Source organism: Micropterus salmoides, unplaced genomic scaffold (genome assembly GCF_014851395.1).
Source record: "Micropterus salmoides isolate LMB-PRFRI ecotype aquatic unplaced genomic scaffold, ASM1485139v1 Ms_hic_scaffold_13, whole genome shotgun sequence".
Lineage (NCBI taxonomy): Eukaryota > Metazoa > Chordata > Actinopteri > Centrarchiformes > Centrarchidae > Micropterus > Micropterus salmoides.
Window position 1 is genome coordinate 2,048,259 of NW_024040374.1, and position 20,808 is coordinate 2,069,066.

Consider the following 20,808-nt stretch of genomic DNA (forward strand, 5'->3'; position numbering starts at 1 on the left):
AGAGTAGTGCTGATGGGGCCTAAATTACCTGTAGGTGTGAATAGTCTCAATGCGTCAGCCCTGAGATTGACTGGCGACCTGTCCAGGGTGTACCCCGCTTCTTGCCAGTGCCCCACCCCACTTTCAGACAAGCAGCTATAGCTAATGGATGTTCAAAGGTTTGCTTTAATTATTATCTTTTATCTTTGCGCAATCTTTATCTCTTTTATAGTGTTTTCAAAGGCCTGGTAACCGGGTGGACATTCTAGGAGCCCTCCACAAACAGAAGATGAAAGCAGCTAATTAAATCTTATTGTATAAAGGAGTAGTAGTCTTGTTGACCTGCTGAGAGACCCTGTAGTGCTCTGCTGGCTACAGAACAGTAATTTATTAGCAATAAAAACATTTTTTCAAAATGATAAATACTTGCAAAATCCAATTAATAGCAGACAAAAATACATTGAAATACATTCTTTAATGTAGGGTGACCATACGTCCTCGTTTTCCCGGACATGTCCTCTTTTTGGGACCTAAGAAATGCGTCCGGCCAGGATCTCTAAATCCCCCAAAATGTCCAGGATGTGTGTGTTTTTGCAGTGCTCTGACCAGTACCAGCACTATTACATTTTTCTCTTTAGTGTACCAGCACTTTTTGCTGAGATGAAGATCAGATGGAAGATCAGCTGCTTTTTTTTAACCTATGCGTATAAAGTTGCTCTACAATGTCACTGTTTTCTGTGTCTCCCCACCCCTCCACTGTCCTCTTTTTTTGCAAACCAAAATATGGTCACCCTATTTTAATGTACACAGGGGTAGGAATGGTTTTGGTAAATAGTTACTTTCTTGCAGAGTTAGATGTTTAGATTGATACCACTCTCATGTCTGTATGGTAAATATGAAGCTATAGCGAGCAGCTGGTTAGCTTGTTGTTTTTACGCTTATTTTTAACCTGTTTTTTTCTTTTCTTTGTACTGAGATGTAGGCCTAATGTTTTAATTAGTGAGCTTTAGAGGTGCTGGTTGGTGTTTTTTTTTAACCTTTTAACAGAGCCAAGCCAGTTTCCAGTCTTTATTCTAAGTTAGCCCGCTGTTGCTTCATATTAATAATAAATTAAACTTGTACAGCGCTTTTCTAAATAAATAAACCGTAAATTAAATTATTAAAACTGTTCTGTTCCCATGTTAATATAAAGTAAAAATGTGGTTACCAGGCATCATAGTGCTGTAATAGCATGCAGGATCAACCTGCAGACTAATCTCTCTGCATTAATAAAGTCACCTTCCTCAGATGAATGCAGCGCAGCTTGCACAATGAAATATTAAACTAACACAACATGTTAGTGGGGTGAGCCCAGAGGAGGGCTGCTTTTCACAGCAGATTGACGTAAATCTGGTCTGAATTTCTGGAGCTGACACTCGTCTACAGCAGAGGGCCTTTCTGGGCTTCTTCGGCTGCCTCTTATCTGTCTGCCGGAGGACAGCGAGGAGACAGACACATATAATAAATGTAGGAGCTCTGAGAGTGTGTGTGTGTGTGTGTGTGTGTGTGTGTGTCCACAGAGACTATTTCTATACAACTGCACAACAAAGTCATCCTCTGTTGCAAAGAAGAGTTGTTAAAGAGGAATGATGACAGGAAAACCAGAATACAGTGAAATTCAAAAAGGTGATCCAGAGATACATTTTGCCACACTCCTCTGTTAGGATACTGTTTTTTTTCACAAAAAAGACTTTTTCCCAAGTTTATTGTCCAGTAAAGCATCAGATTTTCTCCAGAATATTGCTTTGGGATTTACTTACACATGCTTCACCTTGACTATAACTACCCAAAAAGTAACCAACAGAAAGAAATTAGATGTTAATAGCCCTTCATATTTTGTGCACTTTTATTGTTAATGTCAGGTTAAAATGTAACTTCTGTATTTTCCAACCTGGGCCCCATGTTTTTGGGTATATGTGACTAATTAAATATAAATTGGCCCAGTAGTGAGTGAGTGCACTGCAGTGAAACAGGGCTGCAACGTAATCCTTGCGTCCCATCCAAAGTATGTCCACTAAAGTGCTTGTTTCTGCCAGTGACAGGCTTAAATTATTTCTCATGTAAATAATCCCTACTCTTAGATAGATAGACTTATTTTAAAGAGTTAGATTATTTTTGTTTAACCAGAAACAGTCAGACTTTGGTGTTTTTAACCCTTTCTGGTGGCTTTGAACAGAGCGGTATAGCAACTGTTTCTGGTTAAACAAAAAGGATCTTTCTGTTTAAAAAATGGTCTATTACTGTAGGGATTATTTCCACAATGGAGTCAGACACTCTGAGCCTGTCAGTGGCAAAAGTGAATAAAACTTGGCTTCTTCACTGTGGTGGATAACACATTGTTTGACCTTGAAGTAAAAGAACATATCTTCAACTTCACACCCAGGTTGTAAAAAATAATAATTTTTGTTTAGTTGTGCAACAACAATTCACCATTTTGGATTTTGATTAATCTCCAAATCAATCAATTAGCTCCTTCTGGCCATTCAGCTCAGAGGAGAAAAGGCTGCAGAGGAGATTATTTATCTGCTGTCAGGCGACAGGACAACAAACGGCGGCCATGAGTACTCTGAGCATCCGGCAGAGCCTGCCTGTTTGTTAGAGCCCCAACTCGGGGGGAAAAGGTTAATAAGGACACCTCCGCTTTACTGGAGAGACAGCGCCTTCACTTTGCCGGCGAGGGGAGCCTTGAACAGGTCTCTGCCACATGCAGCGCAGGAATATTTTAGAATATTAATTGCACACTTAGTATGCCGTTGTCATATGGCTTTTATTAGTATTCCATCAACTCAATGAGGCGTGAAAGGGCCAGATGCTGTGTCCTCATCTATCCCACATATATTCTTGTCTGTTGTCAGTAATCAGTGCAGCTAGTGTCAGTCTGCTCATCACTTCATTGATCTGATGTCATGTATTTATTAATTGGACCAGTGAGTTTAAAAATGGATTAATAACACTCAGGGTGGACTTACATTATCAAAATGGGGGGTGATTCATGTGTAGAGTAAAGACCCTATACTTCTCATTATTGTCAACACACACACACACACATTAGTATTACTGTACTTGTGAGGACGCTGTTGATTGATGAATTATCTAGAGGATCTCCCGTCATCTATTCTGCGCCTAACCACAAATCTTACTGGGTTTTTCTTTCATAAAGCACAATTTATAGTTTCTATATCCATGTGGCTGCGAGGGTCTTTATTATGTAATTTCTACCTCTGCCTGCAGCCCAAAATGTATGGCCGCTGCGGACGCACAATTTAGTAGAAACAGAACTGTGTGTGTGTGCGTCCGATCGCCATGTCAATGTGGGACTGTAACGCCTTTTTTGTGACTGTTTCCCCGCAACATGATGGAAACCAAAGAAATCCACATGTGCACTCAAGCTGGTGTTACTATACATGTGAGAAAATTGATCTTATAAATGCTGCTACCAAACCCTTACCATAAACTGGTGAAAATGAAATGCTATGAACATCCGTGCATTATATAAATAAAGACATGAAAGGGCATATAAACTCAGCTCTTAATTTATGTATTATTTGAATGAGGATATGTCTAACAATAATCACTACTTGCACGTGCCCAAACCTGATCCTAGCTTCAGTTGAGTAAGTCTAACCCTAAAATCGAGTAACCCCAATTAAGATTCAACCATATCAGCTATTAATCCTTGGATGAACGTCCTCAAAAGTAACAGTGTAAACAAGCCTGTGTCCCCATAACACAAACACTGAATATTAAAATATCAATGGATTCAAGTGAGATTTTTGCAATGATGAGCTAACGATTAAGATACTGATTTCTTGTATTTCTAAATTAAGATTTTAAGTCATTTGTTGATCTTTACCTGATCATCTTCTTTATAAAACTTCCTCCTTTAGATTGCTGCTGTAGAATAAGTGAATGAACTCATGACATTTATTCCTTTGCTCTTTACATCCCGTCTGAGTCACTGCCCTTACTTTTTAATTAAGTTAGAAGAGTCTCTGGGTTTGCTTCCATTTTAGCCCTTTTTTATGAGACCACTAAAGTCCCAAAAGATGGTATTTTTTAATTTTGTGAAACAAGATCGTGTTTTGTGGCAAGACGTTATTATCTTGTAGGAACAAGGCTCATATTGTTCGAGCAAGTTATCTGTCGTACAAGATATGTATGTTCTGCCAGCACTATCGCTCATTAACCTCTTCTCTGAATTCAGATTTTATTCTCATGGGAATTAAAACACTTGTTGGGGATTTCTGCTCATGTTTAGCTGCAGGTTTACTGACGTTGGTTTATAGGTAATTTCTTACGTGGTGACTTGTGTGTAGATGCTTGTTTGTGCTTTGACATCTTGTTTAATGACGGTTTCCAAACCAATTTCCTGAAGTTGACACACTGATGTTCTCTGGCTGTGTAATCATGTAAAAGAGGCATTTATTTACAACGTTTTGTTCACTTCTGCACCTCTGCACTTGGTGATTTACCACAGTGGAAGTGACTTTTATGACTGTGTTGGAGGTGAGAGTCAATGAAGCACATGAGTGGAGGTCTTCCTTAACATTATAACTCTCTTTTACTGCACTCCAGAGCTGTGAGCTGCTGGCTGAGAGCCAGGCGAGAGGTGCAGAGCCTGCATTTCTCCTTCAACACTGTCATTATCTAAAGACTGCTCACCTTGGAAGAACTGATAGCCATCAGGAGCACTTTTTTATCTGGTGCTTCCCCACTGCTATCCACACTCACATTTCTCTAAACACAGATAAATAAAAGAAAATGGCCTTCCATGATCATTATGCTTACTTCCCTTCACAATCGGAAGACGTCCAGCAGCTCAGAACTGGCAGAACAGCGGGACCTGGTACACCGGAGATATCTGGTCAGAAATGGCCAAAAACTATACCTCCGACACAGAAATCAGGCCATGTGGATCAACGATGCACAGAAATACAGGAACTGGGGATGAGATAGTTTGCCGAAGGGCTGGAGAGCGGTACAAGAATGACAATGACCCCAAACATACAGCGAACTATCTTCAGTGTAAAGAAGAACCAGGAGTCCTGGAAGTGATGGTGTGGCCCCCATTTTTTTGTGCAAGTGTACCTAGAAGAATTATTTCAAGGCAAAAGTGGTGACACCAAATATTGATTTGATTTAGATTACTCACTTCTGTTTACTTACCCTACTTTAAACTTTTGCAGAGTACTGTAAAGTCATAGGTTGCTGCACCACTTTTCATTGGGATTTTTTTTTAAAGAATCAGAATTCTACACTCAGCGGCTTTAAAAAGAAACAAAATCAACAAATCTGAGACAGAGCATGTCCCAGACTGTCTTTACTTAAAGCTGGAGTGCGGGACTTTTACATATAAGTGAACGTCCTTGCCAAACGAGTTCACACAATGGTGATTAAAGCTGCAGTTGGCTACAATTGAACATACGCTGGTTTCCTTGCGAAACCTGATCCCGCATAGAGCTCACTCTCCACAGTGGGAGTATCACCAAGGCCACGGCCGCTTTCCCTTCAACTCGTCTTGTCTCGTCTTTGTGGCCTAGGGCAGAGCACCTCGGGCTTCAGAGTCAGCTGCAACAACATCTAAGAGATGTGAGGCTAGTACACTACTGCCCCCAATCTAAAGTTATTATGCCACTGGTTGATACGAGGTGGCATCACAGTGGACACAATGAGCCCAAAGCTCGGGACGTGTTCACACACGTTTTGTACTTTACGCTGTTGTTGGCAAAGCCACGGTTCTTTCATTGCTGGTGTTGTTTTTTTAGCCATTGTGTTTGCAAAACCACACCAGTGTTTTAGCTAAGTATCAAAATTGATGTCCGTCTATGTTAAAATGACTCAAAATGTGAGTGACCACCAAAAAGTGACCATTTATGTACACTATGCATGCGCGTGCCGGTGTAAACAGGAAGCAGATTGTCTACTCCTCAGTTGCAGAAGATTTGGTGAAAGGAGAAAGTAATACTACAGACGAGTAACCACACCAGAGATTTTCTGCGTGGACCAACGACGAGGTGGAACTGTTACTGATAGTAGTGGAAACAGACTGGGAGACGTAGCAAAGTAAATTCGGTGATAAGCACAGTACAAGTCTATAAGTGTTATTTGCACTGTGCAAAATATTTTAATAAAATACTCAAACAAAAACACTGTCAGTAGATTTGTGTTTTTGCTTTGCATGACTTATAAGATGTGAGTGTCTGCATCAGTCTTGCTTTGCATGACTTATAAGACCCGATCAGGAAGCCAAATGTGAGTGTCTGCGTCATCTTTTTTAAAGAGGATTCTTGAGCACTAGGAGGAGCCAGAGGAACCTAATTTTGTTTTCACGTTTCATCTGTCTCATGCACAAGCAAATATGACAAGTTATTTTTTAGGTTGCAGGTTAAAATGAACATTTTAAAAATTTGTTTTAAAATTTTTACTTCTTACACTTCCATACTGGACAAACATGCAGTGACGGTGAGAGTTCCTCAGCTCATTAGAGTTTAGATTGGAATCTATGGCGGTGTTTGTTGTGGCGGCTTCACTTTGCCCCCTGTAGGATTGGAGAGGAGAAATATTGAAACCACAACCTTTGGACAAGCGGATATTTAATGCCTTGTCAGAGTGAGATAGGGCTCCCCGGGCCTGCCAAACCATGACGGCCGAGTCCATCACTCTCATTATCCTCCGTCTTACTCACAGCTGACTCCCCTCTAAAACAAAAGGAGATATGGAAAACAGATAGCTGGTAGAAATTTCAGAAGACTTAGCCCTTCTTTTTCTCAGGGTAGATTCAATCTGAACGTGATGTACTTATTTTTTAGGTCATATAATGTCAAAGGAAGGGTTCAAGTCGACATGGGTCAACTCAGGAGGAATAAAGCAGAATTTGAAAATGTTTAAACTTCAGTGAAATATTTGTGCTGATCAAGAAATCTGCAGAGGTAAAAGAGAAAACGCAGGAAAAAACAGAACTGGAGTTCGTAAAGGGTCTTGAAATACTTGGCTTAAAAAAAAATTATTAGCCGCCACCGCCATTTTCAGCGTTTACAACTTACTAAACATCATCTTGTGGCATCATTTAACTCATCTAACAGAGATGATTAACACCTCATTTTGGCACATCGCTCTGCATTACCACACTGATAAGACAGACACTGCCCAGACCCAACACCGAATACATCAAATTAAGATAATAATTGTTGTTGGGTGGATCATTGTCATTTATGGCTCAGGCTCCAACACAGCGGGAGAGATCCAATTTTCGTTATATTCCTGGTTGTGAGGTCAGTGACATTTTCAAGCAGGCTGCCAGCTATTTCCATCAGTGTCACTGTAACGACATTAAACCGATGTGATTGCTGTGAGTAAATCCACATTACTGAACATAATTTTTTACCGTCCTGACATCCTGTTCTGTGGGGAGTTGCCGTTTCAGTCCCTCCCATCGTTATCCTGCATCAGTTTGCAGAGACGGGACAGTAAATGGCTGGAGACGAATCGTGGCTCTGAGGAGCTCACTGTTCACCTCGAGGGAACCCGGTCTGAATGACACGCCATGATGATGACGACCACAGGAAGGTTAGATGTTCATCCACATAAATCTAAACTACTGCAAGATTAAACTGCCACCAGGGTTATATAACAGCTACACAAACAACAACAACAACAACAACAGTCCTTATCCTGCAGACAATGATGAATGGCGTCATTATGGAGAATGAGTTGGAGTCACATTATGAACAAAAAAAAATCCTTATCTTATGATTAATTGAAAATGTATCGTCTGCTTCCTCCTTCAGCTAACCTCGCTCCTCAAGATGATCTAAGCAAAGTTATTATCCCGTCTCTACACGTCTACTTTACAGTTTATTTCATAAGTGCAATATATATATATAGCAAAATATGCTGTCAGTTAATATCTTTCATAATGAACTATATGAGTGTGTTGTGATTTGCCGTCCCAATGTTTAATGCATTTACTGAAGGAAATGTGCACCATTTGGTAGAGGAAGCATAGTGGTTGCTGAAACTAGTCTGCGAGTCTACAACCATGCTTGTGGCTCAGTAAACGTTGAGTTTTTCATCTTTTTTTCTTAAATACTCCAACATTAGTACTAAATTGTTGGAGTATACCTTTGAACTATTTACCACAGTGGTGAGATCGGGGGAATCTCCCTCTCTGACTGAACAGGGCGGCCCTGTCTGTGCAAGCCCTGGCTCCTCCAGCTCACCATTTGTGATAATTGAATTTTCAGAGAGCAGATTTTGTCTTTCTGACACGCCGAGGGGGAAGCTGTGAAAAGACCATTTTCCCCGCGAGGACTTCTGAGGAGGGAAAGCAGCAGAAACAAATGTGTTTCATCAGGGAAACGACAGCCTGGAAAGACTATTCAAAACAATTCCATTTGCCAGAGGTTTCCATTATCACGTTTGAGATGGAGGACCCTGGGAGGGGGAGGGTACATCACAAAATAAATCACTTCTAAAGCAAAATTGCGTGAAGCCATAAAGATGTTTTGAGCAAAAGTAGGTTTTTTAAAGGACAGACTTTTTTCTTGGTCACAAGTGTTTGGTTTCATATAATACACTGATTCTAAACTCTCTCTGAATTCTCTCTTTTATTATATATGTTTCTTCAGTTGACATTTCCAAATATTGCATTGCAAATATATACTCAGTCCAAATTTGATTTCATACCTGTTGACACAAAGTAGAAACTTGCAAAGTCTCTTTTAACACCGAGAACAATCACTGTCACTGGTTTGGGTTGGTTTGTGTTTGTTTCTGTTTTCATTCCCTGCCGTTGTGTTTGCTTTTCTCTGTAGTATGTGTTACTTTGGTCATTTATTTATTAGTCAAGTTTACTTATGAGTTCATTAGTGTTTTCTAGTCTTGTCTTACTGTCTCTATGTTCTGTAGGGTTTTTGTCAGCTAGTTACTTTTGATGCGTTATGTTTCATTTTGTGAGATAGTTCCTTGTGTGTTTCAATTGGCTTTACTTCCTGTTTTAGTTTGTAGTTAGTCTGCCCTAGTGTCTCTTGTCTTGTTTTACTTCCTGCCTGTCCTTGATTGTCCTAGTGGTTTCCCCTGTGTGTAATTAGTGTCTCACTCACCTGTGTATTTAAGTGGTTGTCTGTCTGTCACTTGGTGCCAGTTCATTGTGGGTGTATCTGTGGATGTTGTTTGGGATTTCCCAGTGTTTCTCGGGCCCTTGTGGATTTAGTTGCTTTCGTTGGTTTTTTGTGGACTGCTCACACCTAACCACCTGTAAGTTTCACCTTTTTCTGAATAAACCTCAACAACTCAACATTACCTGCTCCGTGTCTGCATTTGGGTCCTAAACTCTGTTCACCAGCGTTCAGCCGGCAGCAGAACGTAACAATCACACTGATTTTAAAAAAACGTCACTAACGTGTCATTAATTTGATGTCAGGGAAACCCCCCAACATGTTTCGGATGCAGCAGCAGGAGAAAGATCCACTGTTTAATGATTCATGACGGTGGCAACTAAAGAACCGGAGTGACTTTGCTGAACGGGCTGAGACAGGTACCCTTGGTCTCCACTGGAAGGAGAGAGCACGAGGGGAATGCATTAATGCGGTATTGATCACAGTGGCGTTACTATCAGCTGAGAGGAACAGAAAGGTCGCAGTCACTCACTCTGACTTTACCTTGTGTGTCCCCCTCTTTGACACTGAGAGAAAAATATCCACATGTCAAGCCGTCAGACAATGTTTCACCACCCCTGTTATATTTCCATCGTAATCACTTTCCCTTATAAGCTGTTTTTTTTTTTCTGGTCCTGGCTTTGCCACCAAGTTCTTTTTCCCAATAAGACTTACAGCCCAAACCATTGAAAGGATTTTGTACAGCTTGCATTTAAATCATCACTATTTTTATTGCAGACCTCTACAGTTTATTTATTTATTTTTTAAAGCACATTACAGATGTAATGGGTTTAGTTATGGCATTTTAACCAAATTTTTTGTAGGTTAAATAAAACTAATCAGTTTGTTTAAAATTTTTATTTTCACATTTGCTCTCTGCATCAGCCGATACCAGCTCCTGCACCTTAACTTCTTCTTCATCTTCCAAAGGAGATGATGATGATGATAATTAATTTAATTTCTAAAGCACTTTTCAAGTTACTCAAAGACACTTAAGAACCAGCCCATTATACCCATTTAAAACAGATGAAGCAATAACCAAGCATATAAAATCAAGCGAAACAATAAAACCAGCAAATAAAATGTAATATTATCAGAAGGCTAATCTAAGGAGGTGTGCATTCAAGTCACTTATGAAATCCTATAAGTGATTTTAAAAGCTCCTAGGTCAGCACAGTCACAGATGTGGCTGCATTGAAGTATATTTAGGGCTTTAAGAGATAAAGCATATAGGATGCTGTTGCAGTATAGTCGATTCTGGATGCAATGAATGCATGGATCAGAGTTTCGGCAGCAGAGAAAGAGAGTGATGGGCGGAGACGAGCAATGTTTATGAGGTGGAAGAAGGCAGTTCTGGTGATTTGGCTGATGTGTTTTTCCAAACTGAGGTTGCTGTCGATAATGACTGAGGTTGCGGATGGAGACAGGGTGGAGTTGTTGACGGAGAGACTGAAGTTGTGGGTGTTATTTGTGAGGAATTTCAGGCCGATGATAATCATGTCAGATTTATTGTAATTGGGTTGGAGGAAGTTGGTTTGCATCCAGGTTTGTATTGATTTGGTTTGGTAGAAAATGTAGATCAGGACGTCATCGGCGTAGCTGTGTCCGTACAGTAAGGTGCATCTGGGGTGTGCTGCGATTGTCAAATGACACAGAATGTACGTCAAGTGTTATTTTCCTTTTTTTGCATAGTTCTCTTTTCACTCCTTTCTCCATAAGCAGTTTTCTGTTGATGCAATTTTTTTGGGTGTCCATATTCATAAGGTCTCGCAACATTTCTGACAAGAAAATCCGATATCATAGCTGTTGGGAAGATGCTACAACCAGCATGCCCATCCATACCATAATTAAACTTGATTTGCTATAACCACAATCTTTCCTAACTTTAAATATACGATAGTAGCAATGCACAATTAAGGTGTGGTATGCGATTTATTCAGTGTGAGTATTATAGGTTTTGCTCTAATTGTTCAATCTAAATGTTAATGTGTGTTGATATGGTTGGATATAGACAGAATGCTCCCCTTATGCTGTTGGCTTTGTCTTGACTGAAATAACTTTTGATTATTGGTCCATAGAGTCTTGTGTTTATTTCACTTCCTACTGTCAAGCTGGAAAGAGGCGCATCATGTCTGCTCCTGTGAGCTATATGAAACTATAATCACTCGTCCACTGGAGGGAAAAGCAAACTGTTGGTGCTTCAGATCAGTTATTAACAGAAATAGTTTGGATCATTAGGCATGCTGAGGGGGACTCCCTGTGCCAGATGTGCCGTGCCTCTGGTTCAGCTGTGGGACAGACACATCCGAACATTAACTCATATACTGACAGCATCGTTTCATTGCTCATCACTGAGAGTAATTAGCTCTGCTGTCCTGGGAAACCCTCTGGGAACATACCCTCTGGGAACATACTTCGGAATAAGGGTGAATCCCCATTAATGTTCAGGTAAAAACCTGTTTCCTCCTGGTGGTAAAGATAGCACGAGAAAATGTTTCCTACACTATTTATTGCCAGTGGTGTAAAAAAATAATGGATAATGGTTCCCTGCTATGGAATTTAATGAATATGAATATTTGTGCGTTCAGATTTTTGGGGCTTCTCTATTAACTGTGTTAACTTACAGTCCTAGTAGTGACTGAGCTAGTGTTGTTTGCTGTTAGCAAAGTAACTCTTCACCTTTATAACTGTTTTACTGTGTCTCAATTTTTGCCTTTACACTTACTGTTTTGAATGCATAAGTGTGTTCACACTGACAAGTATGGAAAAATGCAATGCACTGTACGCAGATGGTCATAATGGTCAAAACGTTGAGTCTGGATCGCTGGACACTTCTCACCCTCAACGTCATTTTGGTTACATAGCATAAGAGGAGGGACCACCTACCTATTTTCAAACTTGTGATCATGACGGGTCAGGTTGCGATTTTGAAAGTAAAAGTATGTTTATTTTTATTCAAGTTTTAATAAAAAAAATTCAAACGTCACGTGAGCAAACAAACAGGTTACAATTGTGGTCAAATTTTTGCAACAATGATCTGCTGGGTAACAATTCACCATCAAAAAGAAGAAGTAGTCAAATGTTGTGATCACCATTTCTGGTAAGTGCACAACGGCCGTGTTCAATTTGAGACAACACTACCTTGTCGAGATTCACGCACTATGCAAGTCTACACAGTGTACCGCATGTTAGTGTACGTATTGGTGGGTGGTGGTGATGGTGCAGTGGATAAGACACATGCCTTTGGTGTGAGAGACCCAGAATCAATTCTCCACTGTGACCCATCCACCAATGTGTCCCTGAGCAAAACACTTAACCCCTAGTTGATCCAGAGGAGTGCAACCGCTGACATACAGAATATGGCAATTGTAAGTTGGTTTTGATAAAAGCGTCAACTAAACAAATAAACGTAATGTGTACTAACGGAAGTACCTGAATTGAGGCAAAGCTTTAGTGACTGACTAGCCATGGCAGTTGTAACAGGTTACCAGAACCACCAATTTTGCAAATAAACTGCGAAGTGCGATTCAACATTTAAACTATTTTTTGGGGGGGGGCGGAGGTGTGAAGTGAAGCAACTTCATGTATAAGAGAAAAATGCATAATCAATAATAATCAGTATGTATGTACTAGTGTACTAGTTTCAAATTTGAAATAAACGGATACATTCTCACATTTTATATTTTTTCAACCATGTTCAGGCTCAGAACATTTAAGCATGCAAAATATGAAAGGCTCAGTTATGGCCATTCTGTACTTTTCATCTGATCCCACAGTGTGCAGCCGCTGCAGCTGGCATGAGGTCGAAGGTGTTCACAGCGATACAAAAGTTCAAAAGTGAACAGGGAGTTAGTCTTTGCCAAATGTCAGCTGGTTCTCCACATAAAAAGACCACCTGGCCCAAGTAAAAGCAGGACAGGGTTCCAAGATTGTGCACTGACAAACACTGAAATACCTCAACTGAAAATGCTGCTTTCAGACTTCAAGCTGAAGGACAACAAAAGGCAGTGTGACCTGCGTCTGACAGATAAAAACAATCCACTAAACAGAGTGTTCATTCACTTCCTAAATTCATGCTCACTTTTCTTTTTCCATTTGAAATATTATGATCATAATACAAACAGTGATTTCCATTTTTGAAATTAATCTCCTATTGAAAAGGGAATCTCTGCGATGTCATTAATGCATTGGAAATAATTGCTGCCCTTCATATGAGAGGATAATGATCATGGGATTTAAATCCAGATTTTGTGTCATCTGTAGCTGTTCAGACCTGACATGTGCTGTCACAAAGACACAAATAGGTGCTTCCATTATGGACACGCACTGAACTCATCAGTTATATTTTCATTGATAACATATTTAATTTGAATTTCCGCCAAAATATCAGATCTTGCAATATAATATCCGCTCTGTGTGGCTTTAGCATTATTAAACATGGTGTGGTTTATTACAGGAAAAAGTCCTCAATGACTTGAGACTAAACGTGTTTATTAATATTGATCTGTAATTTCAATCTTTCCCTAAGTTTATCCAAAGTGCTTTTGTTGTTGAGGATAGTTAAATGTAGTGACTCATCCACTCAAAAAACATTGCCTCTAGACATAATCCAGCCAAACAATTATGTTTGCTTTCACAATGTCATAGTGAAAACAATTTAGTAATATGTAAACAGAATTTCTAGGACAGGATTGATGGTTTAGGGCCGCACAAAGGCAAACATGCACAGGGGTTGTTGATAGACATTGGAGTGGCTATTTGTTTTATACTTATACTTACTTATAATTTTTATGTTTGTGGTTGTTTTTGTCCTCTTTGTTTTTGGAGTTGTATGATGTGTTGTTTAGAAATGTTGAATTTTAGAAAAAAAGATTTAAGCCTCTGGTTTTACCTTTCTGTGTCGGTCCGCAGAGACATTTATGCGTAGCTCTGCAGAGGTATAATTTCACTCTAATAAGGAAAAATTTTTAGTTTGCATTTTTAATATGTTTCTGCAGAAAGTTCACTGACAATACATTAAATTTTTTCTTCCTACAGTGTCTGCTCATTGAAGTTACTGTTTTTATGGTTATGTTTAGACAACTCATGACATCTGGTTAAGGTTCAGGAAAGATTGATCTTAAATGGTTGGAATGATTTTAGATGTGTTTAAAATCATTCCTGTGTTGCCTGCCTGTCGCTGGAGTCGGTGCGGTGAATAGAATTATTCTTGATGCTTCTCTTTCACTTGCTTGTTTAAATTAATTGTTATTATTCCAGCTCTCATGGCTGTGCTGTGTTAATTTATTTTGCTTGACTGTTTCTTGTTTCCATTTCTCGCTCAGTTTTCTTCCCATGTCAGCTGTTCATTGCTGCTGTTCGGCTGGTTGTCTCTTTGTTGTTGTTTTTTTGTTTGTGCCCCAAGCCCACCTCCCTGTTCTCTTGCAGGTTTTGTTGCTTTCTGCAATTGGTGTTTCCCTCTGCTATTTCCTGTTGTCCCCACCCCCCCATCCCCATTCTCTTGCAGATGTTGACCTTTCTCTGTTTGTACAGTGTTTGGGCCCCCCACTTGACACTTGTCTTTTCAGCTCTTTAGCATTCCAATTAACCAAACAAAGTGATTTATTTATTTTTTTTGCAATCCCTTCAGCAGTATTTGAAGCATTTCTATGAAAAATTGGTACATAAGAATAGAATTTGTGGTAAATACATTAGTTTTTTTTATATTTGTTGGTCAAATGGCATCTGCTCTGTGGGGATTATAAACACCATCCAGGTTTGACTTGATCTGTAGTTGTTCTGGGACATCCTCATATATAGCTTAAGGTGCTATTAAGTTTAAAGATGAGGATAATTAAGTAGACTTGGGAAAAGTACAGAGTAGTTTCTTTGTTTTGTTTGTACCAGTAGACGTGCAGACAGGCAGCCAGTGGGGACATGAACTGTGATGCTGATCTACAAACAACAAAACCTACGTGAAACCCAACAGATAAAAATTCATAAAAATGTCATCCGGGGTGTTCTGCTTTATTTCCCTGTTATTTATGTGTGCTTGTACATTTCACTGGTCAAATTACAGAGCAGGCTTCAATGTAAACATGAGTAAGGAGACAAATTTCCCTTTGACCTACAATTTGAAGAGGATGCCATGTATTTGATGGAGAGCCTCAAAATATATATCAAGGGAATTTCATTTCATTGGTGGAAAATAAATATATTCCAGTGTCCTATTTACCTGCAGAATATCCAGGGATGATTGCGGGAGTAGATGAAGGTTGACCTGTTCCTGACACTGGTTACACAGATATCCTCAAGATGACTTAGGAAGCTATAAGGCTGGTTTTTAAAATTAAAAACTCAAGTTTCAATGGTTCAAAGCCTGGTGAGGTTAAACAACTGTATTTAGATAATATTCTTATATATACTGTTAAGTGTCTGTGTTATTTGTTGTCTACTGAAGCTGCTCCTCCACCGACAGATTCATTTCCCATGCTCATTCTGCTGTTTGTGTTTGCAACCGTCTCTGTATGTAGAATAATTGTCTTTGTGTTTCTAAACAGCAACAAGCAGCAACATTTATATTGTATCTTTACAGCAACAATATGTATGTTGGTTTTTTTCTGCATTTGGCTCCCCTACTGTGTCAATGTAATTCACTGCTGTTGTAAATAAGGAAAGTTGTATGTGTGCATTTGTTATGATTGCATTGCTTATGATCAAAGTTGCCAACTTTGCTAACACACCCATACATCTTACTACTCCAACAGAAAGAAAGCCAGCTCTGCATCTAGTTGCAGCCTTTTATTTCTCAAAGCTATCATCCGGGAGTGTCTTTTTCTTTTAGCTCCGTCAACGTCCTCTTGTGTCTTTTTACCTCTGCCAGTAGTTAACCATATGTCCATACAGGCTGCTGAGTCCAGTTATGTTGTGTGTAATCTGGTAAATTTGATATCATCAATTTGAGATTTATAGCGGGCGTTTAAACCTCCTAAAAAATTTTTGTTCGAGTCGACAACTTTGGTAACACAGGCAATATCAACATCAAGCAAGTCATCTAATAGGTGCGTTTGAGATGACTGCGACTGACTTTTGTCAACTTCATAGTCTAATGTGAGCTGCAGACGACTGCAGGGGCAGGGATTAAAACGGCGCCGTCACGTCGGACACGTTCTACCTGCGTGAGCTTACTGTGAGCTGAGATCAATGACTGATCTTGCGGCATTTGCAAAGAAAAAGGCAAAAGGTGGTTCCAACGTTGTGCCGCTGGAGGAAAGCAACTGTGCTCCCACGAGGTTTTAAAGTCAAGTGACATGGTGACGTTTTGCTTCTTATAGCTTGCTTGCTGAAAACTTTTGTTGGTGTGTGACTTAAAGCATTACGCTGTTCTAGATAGTCCAAGTGATCTAGACCAGAGGTAATGACAGGGACACCATTAACTCTATTCCAAGTCACTGTATCATGAAAATGATTTTGAAGCTGTTATTTTAAGATAAAAAAACTCCATAATGTTGCTTTTACTCACAGTAGTGATGGTGCAGTGGATAAGACGGATGCCTTTGTTGTAGTAGAGACCCGGGTTCAATTCTCCAATGTGTCCCTGAGCAAGACACTTAACCCCTAGTTGCTCGAGCGGCGTGCGACCTCTGACATATTTAGCAATTGTAAGTCGCTTTAGATAAAAGCTACAATGAATAACTGTGGTTTTGTGAAATGTTCAGATGTAAGTTAAATGAAAAACCTGTTTTTGATTAAACCAGTGCCACGTGCTGAAATAGTAAATTAAAACTGTATTAGAGCAGATCCACTGAGATATATGTAAATTTCATTAAAAATGTCACAGAAAAGGGCAAAGGGTTGAGGATAACTATCATGGAGAGTGTGTACAGAAAGTGAATCCACTGACATGAGAGAGGGCTAGTGTGACCTTGATGGTTTTAGGGAAAGAAAATGACTTATCATCCGCGCTGGCTGTGAGGGTGAAGGGCGACGAGTGACACAAGAGAGCTTAATTCAGCCTGCAGGATGGAGGGAGGGGACGGAGGATACAGAAAAAGGATGAGCGAGGAGGTGGAATTGAGCATTTGTCTGGCTTGGGTCATATCTGATTAAAGTATATGAGTCCAGTATGAGGGGTAATTTTCATCAGGCAGCCAGATAAGCCAGAGCTTCACAGACAGAGATTCTTTGTTATTCAGCAGGACTTGATCACAGGCGTGTGTCACAATCCCTGCTGATTAACATGGGAATAGAGCGGATGCTCTGTTCCAATTTCTCTTTCTATACCCCCCATTTCTCTTTTTTTTCTGTTTCAGTCTCCCTGGTGCCTCTTTTTATCATACAGAGATTTTTTGAATATTGTTCTCTCAAACTAAGAATAATTCCCTTAAATTGATTTGTGTGCTTGATGTAGCTATTTTCACATTTATTCACTGATTTCAATAAGGCTGTTCCAGTGTCGCGCTCTGAGACAGCTGTTACCCCAGCTGGAGAAACAATTCGGAAGAAGAAGAATAGAGGAAATGTACACACCTGCTTATGTTGTTGTATGTAAATGGACAGAGAAAATTTAGTCACAATTAGCGATATAGATGATGATTTTCTGAGTGGGCTTTTGTGTGTGTACACATGAAGGAGTACACGAATGACGGGGTAGGCATTCCTGCTCATGGTTTCAATGATCAACAATTGATGATGGTAACGGCTAAAACATAGCAATGTGCCAACACAGACAAGGCAGACCTCAAACTTAAAAACAATAAAACAACTACAAGAACTTTAATTTTGGGTTGATTCTGGCAGCCGCTGTGAACAAAACTGGTTTCCACCATCTGGTCTCAGATCTGATCAGATTTTGATCTGGCTAGCATGTGCATTTGTTTTTTGCAGCGAGTAAAAGAAAGACACAATTTATTTTTTTAACAATAGCTGTTTGCAGAATGCGTAGCGTTGAGGAAATATATGTATTTGTGGCTACATAGGATTAATAACTATAATAGACGATGGTGAAACAAAGTGAAAGTTGTCTCAAACACCTAGGTCACATGTAAGCCTACAACTAACAGATTTGGTTACTTCTGAAATCTGGAATTATCAACATTTCCTAGTGATGCTATGTCTTGGCTTCATTTCAGCCTCTGTCTGAAACAAGCTGTAGATGCTCCTGTCTCTGCCCCCAGATACGTGTATGAGACGCATCCAGGCCGCGTGTGTATGTGACGCCTCGGGTTGACCGGAAGCGCTACTAGCTAGCTAGCTAACAATGTTTTTGTTTAAGGAGTTGACAAAAAATACGACAACCAGTGCGAACAGCGGCCAATACATTTAGGCCTTCCCTTATGACCGCCTCTCTCTCTTATCCAAACTAACTGTGATATCCTGTGATATCCCTAGTTACTACCAGCACCCTCATCATGTGTAAGCAACCAAAAAAGAGATGTTGTTTCTGTGCCGTATATGGTGAGAATGCACAACAGTCAGAGGGGCCTCCAACTAAATTTTTATTAGGGCCCCTGAAGGTCTAGGGCCGGCTCTCCCACAAAATGTAACAACAAAAGTGAAATTCTCTAAAGAAACATCTCCTGCTTCCTTTTAACTGGCTAACAGGAAGTTAGCGAAACTTTGCCCGGGAAATTAAAACATAGGTTCTTCCAGTTTGTCTGTTTTTCTTGGCAATCTGACCCGGTGACATGAATAACTTTGTAGAAATAGCCAATCTTCTCGCTGATTGACTCGTTTGCATATGTAGGTCATATAGAGTTATTTCATAACCGGTTTAAAAATCCTTGTAGTTGCTTAAATGTACTCAACACAAGTTTCAAAATATTCAGGAAATCAACTTTGCTAAATCTTTTATGAAGAAGTAACCTCATAAAGTTGTTTTTTCCACAGTGTGTCTTTGCATGCACTAACAAAATATTTTAGACATGTGGTTTTGTGAACAAATGTGAGGAAAGATAAACTTTCACAGTTAGCTGGTAATTAGTGTGCACAAATGTTTCATCCTTTTGATTCCATCTGGCACTTTTTGTCAGAGTCAGCATCTTCATTACAGCTCTGCTTTAAGTAAATGATGGCATTAATGGGATAATCATCTACAACTTTGTCTTGGTTTATTCCTTAAATATACTGCATGCACCTTTGTACATAACTAATAATATCTTATATGATCTATTGACTAACTTTACTCACGTAATAATAGGTTAGACATTGGCTCATCTCTCTTCTATAAATATATCTGCAGAGAGTTTTTTTTTTTAATCTTTCCTGAGCGCACAGCAGCCAGACATACACAAAGCCCCGGGGACAAATTAACAAGCTTTCAGGGGACTTAAATTTTTGCATTAACCGTTCTCCCATTCCCAGTGGATTGTTAGACTAAAATATCTTCAGCAGCAAATACCTTGGAAGGAAATGCTCTGATATGAAGAGTTTCATGGACGGCAGCTGATTCTGCTCACCATGTTGTTGACAGAACAATGTGTCAAATGCTGCTCTGACCTGAGACATGAAACATGAATATGTGAAATATATGGACACAAAGACACACTCACTGGTCTTCCTCAGACAAAAACATGTGACTGGCCAACACAATGTTTTTACATAACCTAAATAACAGCTTGATTCCAACAAGTGGGTAACTTTCTATGGAATATGTCATTGATATTTGTATCTAGCACCTATCCCACTGAGGTTTTTGTGCACATAATGCCCAAAAGTCAACTACTGAACACCACAGTAACAAACATCCTATCAGAGGTCTTCTAATTATATTGGTTGAGCTTCGTAGAATTTGTTTAGTTATATTTAAATAATTTGAAAAGCTTTAGTGCCGTGCTTGGGTCCTGATTACAGCAGCAAATATGCTAGAACTCTGCTAAAGATCATGGGTAACCCAGTGTTTAGAGCCATTCATCATACCAAACTGATGAAAAAAAGCAGATCTGTGTGACTGAAACGCTCCTCAAACATAATTACAATATCCTCTCCTGCTGCAATACGTCTGCACAACACAAACCCGGAGTAATGCGCGTGTAAATATCTGCCACGCTGTCTTTCTCTGCTCATAGTTGTATTATTCCCCATTGATTATTCTCTTATAACTTGCGTCTGTTTATTACATATTTATATATTTCTACATTTATTTATGTCAACTGTATGTTTGTCTACGCGTAGCACCTTATCTTTAAAGCAAATTCCTCGTATGTATAAAAAAAAAATTCATGCATTCATTCATTCTGATTCTAATGTCATATTTCCATCGTGTTTTCAACATTTGTTTTGCCGTTTGAGGTTTGACTTGCACTCTTTCAATTACATTACATCATCTTATTGCGCCCTCTTCTTCTGCAATGGTTTAATTGCACCCAACAGGAGAATTGGTGCGACCTACTGCTTATCTCATATTTTTGTTTTGCCAATTTTCTCCAAATTTGGTTAAAATGTGGGATACATTTGAATGGAAATCTGGCTTATGTAATGCTCTGTGGCATTTTGGACAGCATGGTTGGATTGTCTCTGCCTACCTGATTACCTTAAGTCTTGAAAAAAGCACAAGTTATGATCAGTCAGGCTTTAACATGTAGTAGACTGACATGTCTCAGTCAATCCCAGCAGGAATTTAAGGCACAGTGATCACCAAATACACATTGTGACAGAT